We start from the raw sequence: 13,393 nt of genomic DNA on the forward strand, positions 1-13,393 counted from the left end.
CAGGGGCTTTAACCCAGGGAGCACAGGGGCTTTAACCCAGGGAGCACCAAGGGCTTTAACCCAGGGAGCACAAGGGCATTAGGTTTTCAGTACTCTGCTGATTTCACAGGTTTTATAAACAAGGATCCAGGTATTCCTCACTAATATATAATGATCAAGGAGAAGAAGAAAAAATTTTAAAAAAGAGAAAATATATTCATTGGTCCATTTTGAGTACATGTTTCTTTTGGCAAATGGAATGTCGTCACCAAGTTTGCTATAAGGTGTTGGTGACCAGATATTCAACATCTGTATTTACTTACACTGACTTATTTCTTCAGATCCAACCAGAAAGCTCAGTTCAGCTGGGAATGGTGGCCTGGGCTGTCTGTGCCCATGACCCCCACACTGGGAGGCTCTCTACCAGAGCCAGCTTTGGCATTGGTTGATGGCGACTTTGCACAATTTCTGGCGTTCCTTAAATTGGAGAAGATGTATGATACAGTAACATCATTTGTTTTTCTTGTCAAATCCCATCCCAAATAACACAGCAAAACCAAAAATCAAAAAGCTAAAGCTACAGCAGAGGGCCAACAACACCTTGCAGACAGAAAACAAATGGAATCAGCGTTTCCGAGGAACAGAACTGGGGCTGACCAGAGCAAGAAATGGCGAAGACAGAGACCAGGAGGGCTGTGCAGGGTGCTTCGCCAGGGGATTAATCCAGGCTGGGAATTCAGAGTGTTGCCTGGGAATGGCATTTGCCTGAGGCCAAACTAGTGACTGCAGGCTCTGGGGGCACAAGGGCTCTGGTGGGCAGCAGGCCTGCCCCTCCCCACTGCAGGTCATGCATCGGTATGTGGTCCAGGAAGGGGACCAGGGAGCTGGAAGCACAGGGAGGGGCAGGCAGTCTCAGCACACAAACCCCAAAGGCAGCAGAAGAACCGAGGGCTCGCAGAGCAACGATGGCCTGGTAAACGCATGGAGCAGCCTGCAGACCTGCCGCTGGAGGTGCAGGGGAAATAGGCACCCCTGACGGGAACACACTGCCAAGGAGCTGAGAGGCGAGGAACGGGATTCTAGAAACACTGAGCTGAATGCATGGGCGGAAGAGCAGAATGGCCAGAGCTAGGGCTTCAGGAATTCTAGAGCTCAGAAGAAAGGTGTGAGAGGAGCTAAGCAGCATGTGTGTGGGGGAGGAATGCACAGATTGACATCTCGGGAAAGCATTCTGGGAGGAGAGAAGAACAGAAAGGTAGAGAAGGAAATGCAGAAAACATGAGCCGCGATCCTGAAAGAATTCACTGTGGAATGGGAGAAAGAAGGAGAGAACAGCCAGCCAGGGCACGAGGAGCCGGAATTCCAGAGAACCAAGACGTGCAGAGCACACACAAATTCCCAGAAAGAAAAACACAGTTTCTTGCCAAGGAGCAGAATTCGGGCCGTGTCAGCCTTCTCATTGCCCATGTTACATGCTTGGAGAAGATGCAGGTCCTTGTAAGTGCCAGCCCCGAACCAAGACATTTGAGACATTTTAGACTCTAAGGGTTAGCTGTTCAGAGACGCTCTGAAGGTTCCTTGACTGTGTCCTCCAGAGCACGAGTGACACAGTGCAAAACCAGCCTGTGTTTGCAACACAATTGAAATAACACAGAAATGTGCAGAGGGAAGGGTGGAATTTCCTCATTACCCCTCCCACGACAGTCCTTGTTGGGAGTATCACTGTTTGAAACGGTCTTCCAGGTGTGGCACACATGTATAAATACACACACACACACACACACACACACACACACACACACACACACACCCATTCCAGCGATAGGCATTCACATGAATGGAGATGTGCCTTTGCAAGATCAACACATTCTACGTGACGCTGGCAAGGCTGCCTTTGCAACTTCGGTTTCACAATGGAAAGCACTCTGCTTTCTTTATGTGCAGAGCTCCCTCCCTCTTGCTAAAGTTTGCACAAGCTTCCATGCCGCCGAGGGCCCTAATTTATTTAACCAGTCCCTATTAATAAGTGTTCAGATTGCTTTTATATTCCATCATTAAATGAATACCGCAGTGAACACCCTTGGACTTTTATCTCTGCACATGAGTGATATTTATACAGGTTAAATGCCTAGAATTGGAATAATTGCTAGATAAAAGGGAATGGTCAATTAAAAACCTGATAGATCTTGCTAACTCTTCCTACAAAATAATCATAGCCACTTACTCTTTGGATGACTGGGTTCTGCATTGGGTTCTTCTAGGGAGGTGTGTGTGGGGGGGTGGGTTGGGGGGGGTGTTGGCTCTGGATCCTCCCAGCCCTGTCTGGGATTGGTCCAAAAGGCAGGGCTGCAGGCATTCTTCCTGGACTACCACGTTTCTCCTACAGATGGCGCTGTTGCCTCGCTCTCCTGTCACTCAGGCCTAGGCAAAGGGCTGTAATTATGAGACAAAAAAGAAATTAAGCTGCACACATAAGTGGGCTGCAGTGTTTTTTATGTTTATGCCAAGCCAGGGTCCAAATCTATGCTTCCTCACCTTCCTGGCTGTAAAACTCAGATAACTTTGTGATCCACTATTCTTCAGAAAGAAAAAAGAAAAGATTATATTTGACCATCTTTTTTGAAATCTTTAGAACTTCACCCTTTGAAAATATGTCTTTGAGAACTTCCAACAGTGCATCCAGTCAGTGTATTTCAGGGGAGAAGAACTAATTTGGGTTTTAGCTTCGTATTTTTTTTTCATTCTCTTCTTTCTTCAAAACAAACAAACAAACAAACAAACATCCTTTCTATCCAAATGGAACCAACAGGAATGGCCAACTGTGACGACCCTGTAGAACTCGGGGCTGCAGGGGCAGCTGGCCTCTGTGCACTGGGCTTCTCTCCCAGGGCTCCATCTATCAGGAAGACCTGGCAAATCCTGCGGCAGGACAGCCTTGTCCTTAAGACCTGCTGGAGTGGTGTCCCTTAGTGTTTGGTGACAGACCCAGGTTGTAAGCAGCTGGAGAGTCTTTCCACACAGGTGGGTGGAAATTAGGGGCACGAAGGAGGTGGGGGCTGCTAGCCTCCAGGCTTCCTGGACTTTATCTCAGGAGCAGAAACAGTTCAGAGGGGGGACTTCCTTGTAAGAGGCAAGCGTGGAGCAAAGGCCAGCAGCACAATGCCCAATAGGCCCCTTGTGCCAAGGGCTGTCTGCTCCCGTGGAAGCAGGCCCGTTGCAGATGCCTGCTACACAGTGTTCCTGTGCCCAGTTCATCCTGCCCAGGCTGAGAGGAGGCACTGACCCTGTCCTTGAGAGCTAGGGACTATTGCCTCAGGCATCTTCTTAGAAGCGGAAGCACCCACCTGTATGGTGCACTCAGCATAAAGCTCCAGGAATGACCTCAATGAATCCCCTGCAAGGAAATGAATCATTCAGGAGAATGAAACCCGGCTGGCGGGTGCTGTCCCTCCTTAGCAGGCCTCCATTTTTCCAGATGTCCCCAAGTGGGCGATTGCAAGCCTTTCTCGACCAGGCATCTGGTTGCAGCTCCAGACTGAGACGGCTGCTGTGGGCGCCGCAGCAGAGCTTGCTTTATCGGTGTTATTAAAGTTAACAGGTTTCTTTGTGTGAGTTGCTCATTCTGCTGGAATGGAGCTGCTCTGTTGTTACTGTAGCATTAACGCACATCAGCAAAGCAAGCTCTCTGGGAATCGTAAAAACGTGATGGCAGATATTTCAGTGTGTCTCCAATGGAAATCACAGAGAACCAGATAGGCTGTCAAGGGTAGGGGTGGGGGAGCTGTGTGCAGAGAACCCATGGTGGTCGAGGGGCCGGGGCTCCTGCACATGCATCCAGGGCGCCGACTCAGGCCCTGCTTCCTCACAGGGAGGCTTGATCTCCTGTGTCTTGGCAGACCTGATGGCCACGAGCTGGGGCTGGGCAGAGGAGCTGTCCTGCCAGAGGACTCTGGCAGGGGTCAAGGAGCAGAGCCTTGGGGTCAGCCCTCAAGTGTCCAGAGGTCAAGCAAAGTGGCATTCTGGGAACAAAGAGGTTGAAACAATTGAGGGTGGTGTTTGCCAGTGTTTCATCTCAGCCCGAAGCCAACTGCAGCCGGGGAGCCAGCAAAGCAGGAGGAAAGGGCTGCGTGGGCAGTGAGGTGAGGACGGCTAAGAGAAGCCAGGCCCTCAGGGGGTAATGGTGTGCTCACTTGCCCCGCGGCCCGTCACCTTCTCCAAGCTCCATGTGGGTTTTCTCATTCGTGAGCTGCCATGATGGCCCCATCTTGTGCACCTCCTGGGGACCCTGGACAGCTCTGCCCTGACACAGCCCGCCTGGGGTTGGACCAGGTTCCCTGACTTCAGAGCCTGTGCTCCCACCCACTGCTTACCTCTGCCGTCTGCACCCCGTGAGCCCCAGTGATGTGCTGGAGGGAGGAATGGGGTCCTGGACCTGTGCCCAGGCCTGGCACCGCCAAGCCCAGGCCCACATCCTGAGATCATAGCCAGGGGACAGAGGGCGCACCCCCTCCTTCTCTGGGTTCCCTTTCTAGGTTGGCTTTCTTGCCACCTAAGTCCCCATCTGCCCCCTCCCCAGGCTGTGTCCTGGGTTCACCTCGCCCTGCAGTGTCCTGCTCTCTTCAGGCTCCTCAGGCAGGAGGAACTGCCCTCTGCCTGCCCGCCCGCCTTCCAGCTCCCTCTACTATTCCCTGCCGCAGTCCGGCTGGCTGGGCAAACTAACCAGAGGGTGACGAGGAACTTGTGTAGATTGATACAGCAGGAGTGGGAGCCGTTTATTGTAGGACAGGAGGGGTAGATCTACATTCCACACAGCTTATCTAATTAACGTAAACTAGATACAGCAGTCAACCAATAAGGAACCTCCACACTTAATGGCTCCTGGCGTTACTTCACAAACCACTCCCTCTGCAAAATGCCAGGCGCCATCTTGACTTGTTTACAGACCTTAACAATTCCCCACAACCCCCCTCACCCATTCTCCCCAGTGACACTAGAGAGACTTCCCAAAGCAGTGGTGGAAGCTGAGCACCCTACTGGAAAGCAGCAGTGACGGTGACACTCCTGCCCCAACCCCACAGTGGCCTTCCTTGCCTCAGGTCCTGTTCTGGCTCTTGTGGTGGCAGTTGCCTGGAGAAGGGCTAAGCTCCTCCAACAATGTAAGTCTTGCCTGGCTCTCAGGCCACCTTCTCTGGGGTCCACTCCATTCCTGTCCACCCCGCCCCTGGACCCCCATCTCAGTTGAGCCATAAAACCATGACAAGGCAAGGCACCAGTTCCATCATCTAGAAAAGGGTTCCGAGGACAGGGCAGAAGTCTTGGGACCGATGGCCATGACTGATACCTGCCCAGAGCACAGGCACGGTGAGCAAGGGTAGGTATGTGGTGTCTCTCCCTGGCCACTTGTGGTCACCGAGCATACCGTATCTTTTGGGAGTCTGAGTTTTGCAAATGTTACTTCTATCTTGGATCACCTTGCTAACTCACAGTCCCCTTTATGACTCCTTGTCCCTCTGACTTCGAAGCCCACCAAGTACTGTGTCCCCAGTTGCTGCCACAACCGTCTGCACATCTACTTCTTGGCATCCTGATTCCCCCTCCCCAGCCTGCCCTGAGCTTTACTGGGAGTCCCTGGGAGCAGAGAGCTTCAGAAATTACATGTTCCCAGGACCTGGCATATAATCAATATTCAAAAATGAATGTTGAGTTTTGGAAATGTACATCCTTCATATCTGCCTTTGAAATCAGCCCAGGATGGCACAATTAGATGGAGGTCTTACTTAACAGTATAAATGGATTCTTCTACCTGGCTTGACTTTCATGAAAGTGTAAGGGGAAAAAAATTAAAACTCAGAGACAGCAGGACTCAGTTGAGGAAAATTAACTGTCCGTGGTGTCTGAAGTGAGCCATCTTCCGCTCCCACGGGGATGCGAAGCCCCACTACAAGCTGGATGTGGAGGTGGGCTCTCTGCCCCCCTGACCTGCACTTGGGGTCTTGGATGATGAGTACCAGGGCTTTGCCTTGTCGTGTTCTCAGCTCCTGAGGTGCTGGGGAGAACAGGAATGGACTGGGCACAGGCGACGTGGCCTAAAGGCCAAGAGAAGGCTTACAGCACCAGCCTGGTCACGTGCAGAGCGGGCAGCACCCCACAGTGGCAGCTGAGATTTTCAGAGCTCCTGCCATTTTACCCCTTTCTCAGAGAACTTTCTAGCTCAGCCCAGTTGACCCCTGCTAGGACTCTATTGGGAAGGTACTTGTATTGTCCTCACTCCACAGAGGCAGAGATGGAGGGCCAGGTCATTGGGGGAACGATTGCTCCCATTCCGCTGACTTTGGGCAGGGTAGTCTGAGGAATAGGAAATGCACTTGCCAAGTGACCCTGGCAGCCACTGGCCAGCTTTCCTTGACCAGGGTCAGATGCACACATGCTGAGCACTGGGATGGAGCAGTGAGCAGCCCACATTCCCCAGGGTCCAGCAGGAGACAGGACGTCCTTGGCACTCACACTAGGAGGCAATGGCCCAAACAGTGCTCTCCAGTCCCTGTGGTACTTACCTCATTCTCCCTCTCATGCATGCCTGCGTCCCTCCCAGGAGACTAGGGGAAGAGGCTCTGTGACCCAGGGCTGAGGGCTTTCCACTGCCTGGGCTCTGTGGTGCTGTGCCAGTAACCACACACAGTTTCAGGACAGCTCAGAGGACAAATGGAACTCTCTTCTTGCAGCCATGGATTTGGGGAGCATGTGGGGAAACCCTAGCTGCTTCAGGAATCAAATCAATCTCACATGCATTTGTTGAGCACCTACTGTGTGCTAGGTTCTATTGTCCTGTCCCTGGAAGGAACGTGGGTGCTGCTTTCCAGCATGTGTTGAGTTGTTGGACAGTCCTCAGCCCAGGTATCCGTGCAAACACCTCCACCTCTGTCACATGGCCCAGCGGCAGCTGGAGCGGTTGCCAGCTTCTGCAGCTGCAGAGGGCAGGCAGCCTGGGGAGGAAGCAGGGTGGTGGGCAACCATAGCGGGCCAAAAGGCCGAGCTGCACGTGGGCTCTGTCCTCCCTCATCCCCACTCCAGCTGCCTGGCAGCCCTTCCCCTTCCCAGCCTGCCAGAGGGGTGCAGTTGTTCAGCTCTGTGGTAAGTCTCAGAAGATGTGTGAGAAGGGTCCCAAGAGCTGGCACCCTGGTCTTGCCTCAGTGCAAAATAAGACCTGTCATCCCAGGAACTGCGCAGCAGGTGCTTACCACTACGCTAACCCAGGTGCAGGAGCAATTCTGCACCCTGGGGGCGGAGCCCTGCCTGGGACACTGTTGCTGTGTGACTGTGGGTAACTCATTTCATCTCCCTGTGCTGCCCTACTGTGTCCACTGTACAATGGGGTAAGTAACAACTCCACCCCCTGGAGTGGGGAGAGGGCCACAGGAGCCACCCCACATCAAGCGCTTGGCACAGGGCTGGCATGGCACTGGTCTGGCATGCACCAGGGCTGCCACGGCAGGAGGGATATCCTTATGGGTGCCTCAAGCCCTCTCAGGCCACCGCGGAGCCAGCTGGCCACCTGCAACACCTGGTTGACTCTCACCATTGCTGGTGGAGACCCAGATGCTTCCCTGTGCGGCCTCGAGAGAGAAGACAGAATGCCCCGTGTGGGCGCAGCCCTTTGGTGGGTGAAGAGGCAGAGTGGAGCTTGCGTCTCATGAAAGGCTGTGGCAGCACAGGCGCATGCGCACAGGGGCTCAGGTGTGCCCCGAGAGCCCATCAGGGCAGCTGGGCACCGAGGACCTGCACAAGCTCCCAGCGTGGGGTACCGCCTTTCCTTTCGTTTGCATTTCCAAACGTTTAATTTCGTTCAAGAATGACCAGAGTCCCCCTCACTCCGACTCCAAGGCTCTACCTCTGGGATCCCCGGGGCCTCCCCAGATCCACGACTTTCAAGTGGGACTTGTTTGTGGCGTCGAGTGAAGCTGGGACCCCCTGAGCCCTGGAGGCTGCTGCTGGGGGACCTCTGGGGATGGCGGGGGCCAGTGGCCACTTTGCGTTTGCTGAACTGACTGGGGTCCGGGACGGGATGGGGAGGCAGAGGCTTGGCGGCTCGTCTTCACGCCCATCATTAACCCCTCGTTTCCTCCCTGTCCCAGTCGGAGGCCGAGAAGGGAGCAGCCTCTCAGGCTCCTGGCACTTAGGGGCGGCCCCCTGTGAGCACGTGGCTCCTGGAGATGGCTGGGGAGGCTTTGGCCCTGGGGGGAAGCCCCGTTCCATGCGGTCCTTCTCTTCTCTCTCCTCTCTGGACACCCATGTGGCCTCTGGAGCTGTGGCAGACGGTTTGTACTCTTGAAAGAAAGACCCAGGAAACTGGGGAACCCAGGCCTGATGACATTAGACCTTTAACTCCTGTTGGCAGCCACCTTTTAGACTTCTTTTTTCTTTTAATTCTAATTTGTTATATATGACAGCAGAGTGCACTACAATTCATATTATACATATAGAGCACAATTTTTCACATCTCTGGTTGTATACGAAATATATTCACACCATTCCTGTCTAATACATGTACTTAGGTAATGATGTCCACCACAGTCCACCCTTATTTCTATTCCCATGCATCCTCCCACCCCTCTGCCCTATCTAGAGTTCCTCTAATCTTCCCATGCCCTCCCTCCCAACCCCACTATGAATCAGCCTCCTTATATCAGATAAAACATTTGGCATTTCAGTTTTGGGAATTGGCTAACTTCATTACCATTATATTCTCCTACTCCATCCATTTACCTGCAAATTCCATGACTATATTCTCTTAATGCTGAGTAATATTCAATTGTGTACATGTACCACATTCTCTTTATCCCTTCATCTACTGAAGGACATCTAGGTTGGTTCCACAGTTTAGCTATTCTGAATTGTGCTGCTATAAACATTGATGTGGCTGTGTCCCGTTAGTATGCTGTTTTTAGGTCCTTTGGGTATAGACCAAGGAGAGGGATCGCTGGGTCAAAGATGATTCCATTTACAGTTTTCCAAGGAATCTCCATACTGCTTTCCATATTTGCTGCACCAATTTTCAGTCCCACCAGCAGTGTATGAGTGTGCCTTTTCCCCACATCCTCACCAACACTTACAGTTGTTTGTATTCTTAATAGCTGCCATTCTGACTGGAGTGAGACGAAATTTTAGAGTGGTTTCGATTTGCATTTCTCTAATTGCTAGAGATGTTGGATATTTTTTCATATATTTGTTAACTGATTGTATATCACCTTCTGAGAAGTGTCTGTTCAGTTCCTTGGCCCATTTATTGATTGGATTATTTGTTTTTTTTTTGGTGTTTAGCTCTTTGAGTTCTTTATAAACTCTAGAGATACGTGCTCTATCTGATGTGTGAGGGGTAAAAATTTTGCTCCCAAGCTGTAGGCTCTCTATTCACTTCACTGATTGTTTCTTTGCTGAGAAGAAGCTTTTTAGTTTGAATCCATCCCACTTATTAATTCTTGATTTTAATCCTTGTGCTATAGGAGTTTTATTAAGGAAGTAGGGACTTAATTTGAAAAGATGGAGATTTAGGCCTATTTTTTCTTCAATTAGACGCAGGGTCTCTGGTTTAATTCCTAGGTCCTTCATCCACTTTGAGTTGAGTTTTGTGCATGGTGAGAGACAGGGGTTTAATTTCATTTTGTTGCATATGGATTTCCAGTTTTCCCAGCAACATTTGTTGAAGAGGCTATCTTCTCTCCAATGCACGTTTTTGGTGCCTTTGTCTAATATAAGATAACTGTAATTATGTGGGTTAGTCTCTGTGTCCTCTGTTCTGTACCATTGGTCTACCAGTCTGTTTTGGTGTCAATACCATGCTGTTTTTGTAACTATTGCTCTGTAGTATAGTTTTAGGTCTGGTATAGTGATGCCACCTGCTTCACTCCTCTTGCCAAGTATTGCTTTAGGTATTCTGGGTCTCTTATTTTTCCATCCTGCTTTTTCTATTTCTATGAGGAATGTTATTAAGATTTTGATTGGAATTACATTAAATCTAAATAGTGCTTTTCATAGTATGGTCATTTTGACAGTATTAATTCTGCCTAACCAAGAACAAGGGAAGAACTTTCCATCTTCTAAGGACGTCTTTGATTTCTTTTTTTAATGTTCTGTATTTTTTGGTGTAGAGGTCTTTCTCCTCTTTTGTTAGGTTGATTCCCAAGGGTTTATTTATTTATTTTTTGTTATTGTTGTTGTTTTTTCCTAGTTTCCCTTTCAGAGGATTTGTCATTGATATACAGACATGCCTTTGATTTATGGGTGTTGATTTTGTATCCTGCTACTTTGCTAAATTCATTTACTAGTTCTAGAAGTTTTCTGGTGAATTTTTTGTGTCTTCTAGGTAGAATCATATCATTGGCAAATAGTGCTAATTTGAGTTTTTTTCCTATGTGTATTCCTTTAATTTCTTTCTTTTGTCTAGTTGCTCTGGCCAGTGTTTCAAGAACTATGTTAAATAGGAGTCGTGAAAGAGGGCATCCCTGTCTTGCTCCAGTTTTTAGAGGGAATGCCTTCAATTTTTCTCCATTTAGAATGATGTTGGCCTGGGGCTTAGCATAGATAGCTTTTATGATGTTGAGACACGTTCCTGCTATTCCTAATTTTTCTAGTGTTTTGAACCTGAAGTGGTGCTGTATTTTCTCAAATGCCTTTTCTGCATCTGTTGAGAAGGTCATGTGGTTCTTACCTGTAAGTCTATTGATGTGATGAATTACATTTATTGATTTCCTTATGTTGAACCAACCTTGCATCCCTGGGATGAATCCCACTTGATTGTGGTGCACTACCTTTTTGGTATGTTTTTGTATTCAATTTGTCAGAATTTTATTGAGAATTTTTACGTCTATGTTCATTAGAGAGATTGCTCTGAAGTTTTCTTTCTTTGATGTGTCTTTGCCTGGTTTTGGAATCAGGGTGATATTGGCCTCATAGAATGAGTTTGGAATTCTCCTTCTTTTTTTTTTTTTCTATTTTCTGAAATAAATTGGAGAGTACTGGTATTGGTTCTTCTTTAAAGGTCTTGTAGAACTTGGCTGTGTATCCGTTTGGTCCTGGGCTTTTCTTGGTTGGTAGGCTTCTGATGGCATCTTCTATTTCATCACTAGAAATTTATCTTTTTAAATTGTGTAAATCATCCTGATTCAATTTGAGCAAATCATATGACTCTAGAAAATTTTCAATGCCTTCGATATTTTCTATTTTATTGGAGAACAAGTTTTCAAAATAATTTCTAATTATATTCTGTATTTCTGTAGTGTCTGTGGTGATATTTCCCTTTTCATCACATATGTTGGTAACTTGAGTTTTCTTTCTGCTTTTAGTTAGCATGGCTGATGGTTTGTCAATTTTATTTGTTTTTTCAAAAAACCCAACTTTTTGTTTTGTCAATTTTTAAAAATTGTTTCTTTTGTTTCAATTTCAGCTCTGATTTTAATTATCTCCTGTCTTCTACTGCTCTTGGTGTTGATTTGTTCTTCTTTTTCTAGGACTTTGAGATGTAATGTTAAGTGATTTATTTGGTGACTTTTTCTTCTTTTGAGGAATGAACTCCTTGCAGTGAACTCTCCTCTTAGTACTGCCTTCAGAATGTTCCAAGATTTCTATACCTTTTATCTGTGTTCTTCATTCACCTCTAAGAATTTTTTAATCTCCTCCTTGATGTCTTTTGCAACCCGTTGTTTATTCATAGCATATTATTTTGTCCAGGTGTTGGAATAGTTTTTAATTCTTATTTCATCATTGATTTCTAATTTGATTCCATTATGATCTGATACAATGCAGAATAGTATCTCTACTTTCTTACATTTGCTAAGAGTTGCTTTGTGGCATAATTTAGGATCTATTTTAGAGAAAGATCCATGTGCTGCTGAGAAGAAAGTGTATTCATTTATTGAAGAATGAAATATTCTATGTATATCAGTTAAGTCTAAGTTTTTGACTGTATTAGTGAATTCTCTAGTTTCTTTGTTCAGCTTTTGTTTGGAAGATCTATCCAGTGGTGAAAGAGGTGTGTTAAAGTCACCCAGAATTATTGTGCTGTGGTTGATTTGATTCTTGAACTTGAGAAGAGTTTGTTTGATGAATGTAGATGCTCCATTTTGGGGGGCATATAAATTTATTATTGTTATGTCTTGTTAATGAATGGTTCCCTTAATCAGTATGAAATATCCTTCTTTATCCCTTTTGATTAACTTTGGTTTGAAGTCTGCTTTATTTGATATGAGGATGGAAACCCCTGCTTGCTTCCACAGTCCATGTGATTGGTATGATTTTTCCCAACCTTTCACTTTCATTCTGTGAATGTCTTTTTCTGCGATGAGTCTCTCAGGCAGCATATTGTTGGGTTCTTTTTTTTTTTTTTTAATCTAATCTGCCAGTCTATGTCTTTTGATTGGTGAGTTTAGGCCATTAACATTCAGGGTTGTTATTGAGACATGATTTGTATTCCCAGCCATTTTTGTTATTTTTGGTGTTTAACTTGACTTGGTTTCTCCTTGATTAGCTTTTCCTTTAGTGTAACACCTCCCTTTGCTGATTTTCGTTGTTGTTTTTTATTTCCTCTTCATGGAATATTTTGCTGAGGATGTTCTGTAGTGCAGGCTTTCTAGTTGTAAATTCTTTCTGGAAGGTTTTATTTCATCATCAAATCTAAAGCTTAATTTTGCTGGATTCAAAATTCCTGGTTGGCATCCATTTTCTTTCAGAGCTTGGTATATGTTGTTACACGATCTCCTGGCTTTCAGAGTCTGGGTTGAAAAATATGCACATAAGCTAGTTGGTTTCCCCCTATATGTAACCTGATTCCTTTCTCTCATGACTTTTAATATTCTCTCCTTATTCGGTATGTTGGGGTTTTCATTATAATGTGCCTTGGTGTGGATATGCTGAGATTTTTGTACATTTGACATCCTGTAAGTCTATTGGATTTGTTTATCCAATTTATTCTTCATGTTTGGAAAATTTTCTGATATTATTTCATTGACTAGATAGCTCTTTACTTTGGTTTGGAACTTTATGCCTACCTCTATCTCAATAACTCTTAAATTTGATTGTTTTATGCTATCCCGTATTTCTTGAATATTCTGCTCATGTTTTCTTACCATTTTCACTGTATGGTCTGATTCTTTACAAGATTATATATTTTGTCTTCATTGTCTGAGGTCCTGTCTTCCAAGTGGACTAATTTGATGGTGATGCTTTCAGTTGAGCTTTTTAATTTGGTTTATTGTTCCTTTCATTTCAAGGATTTCTGGTTTTTTTAGAACCTCTATCTCCCTATTGAAGTAATTTTATGCTTCCTGTATTTGTTTATGTAGCTCTGTGTCAAAATGATCTTTTGCTGTCTGTACTTGCTCTCTTATATCATCCTTTAATTCACAGAACATTTTAATTATGT

The sequence above is a fragment of the Urocitellus parryii genome, chromosome 6, assembly GCF_045843805.1.
Source record: "Urocitellus parryii isolate mUroPar1 chromosome 6, mUroPar1.hap1, whole genome shotgun sequence".
In the NCBI taxonomy this organism is placed as follows: domain Eukaryota; kingdom Metazoa; phylum Chordata; class Mammalia; order Rodentia; family Sciuridae; genus Urocitellus; species Urocitellus parryii.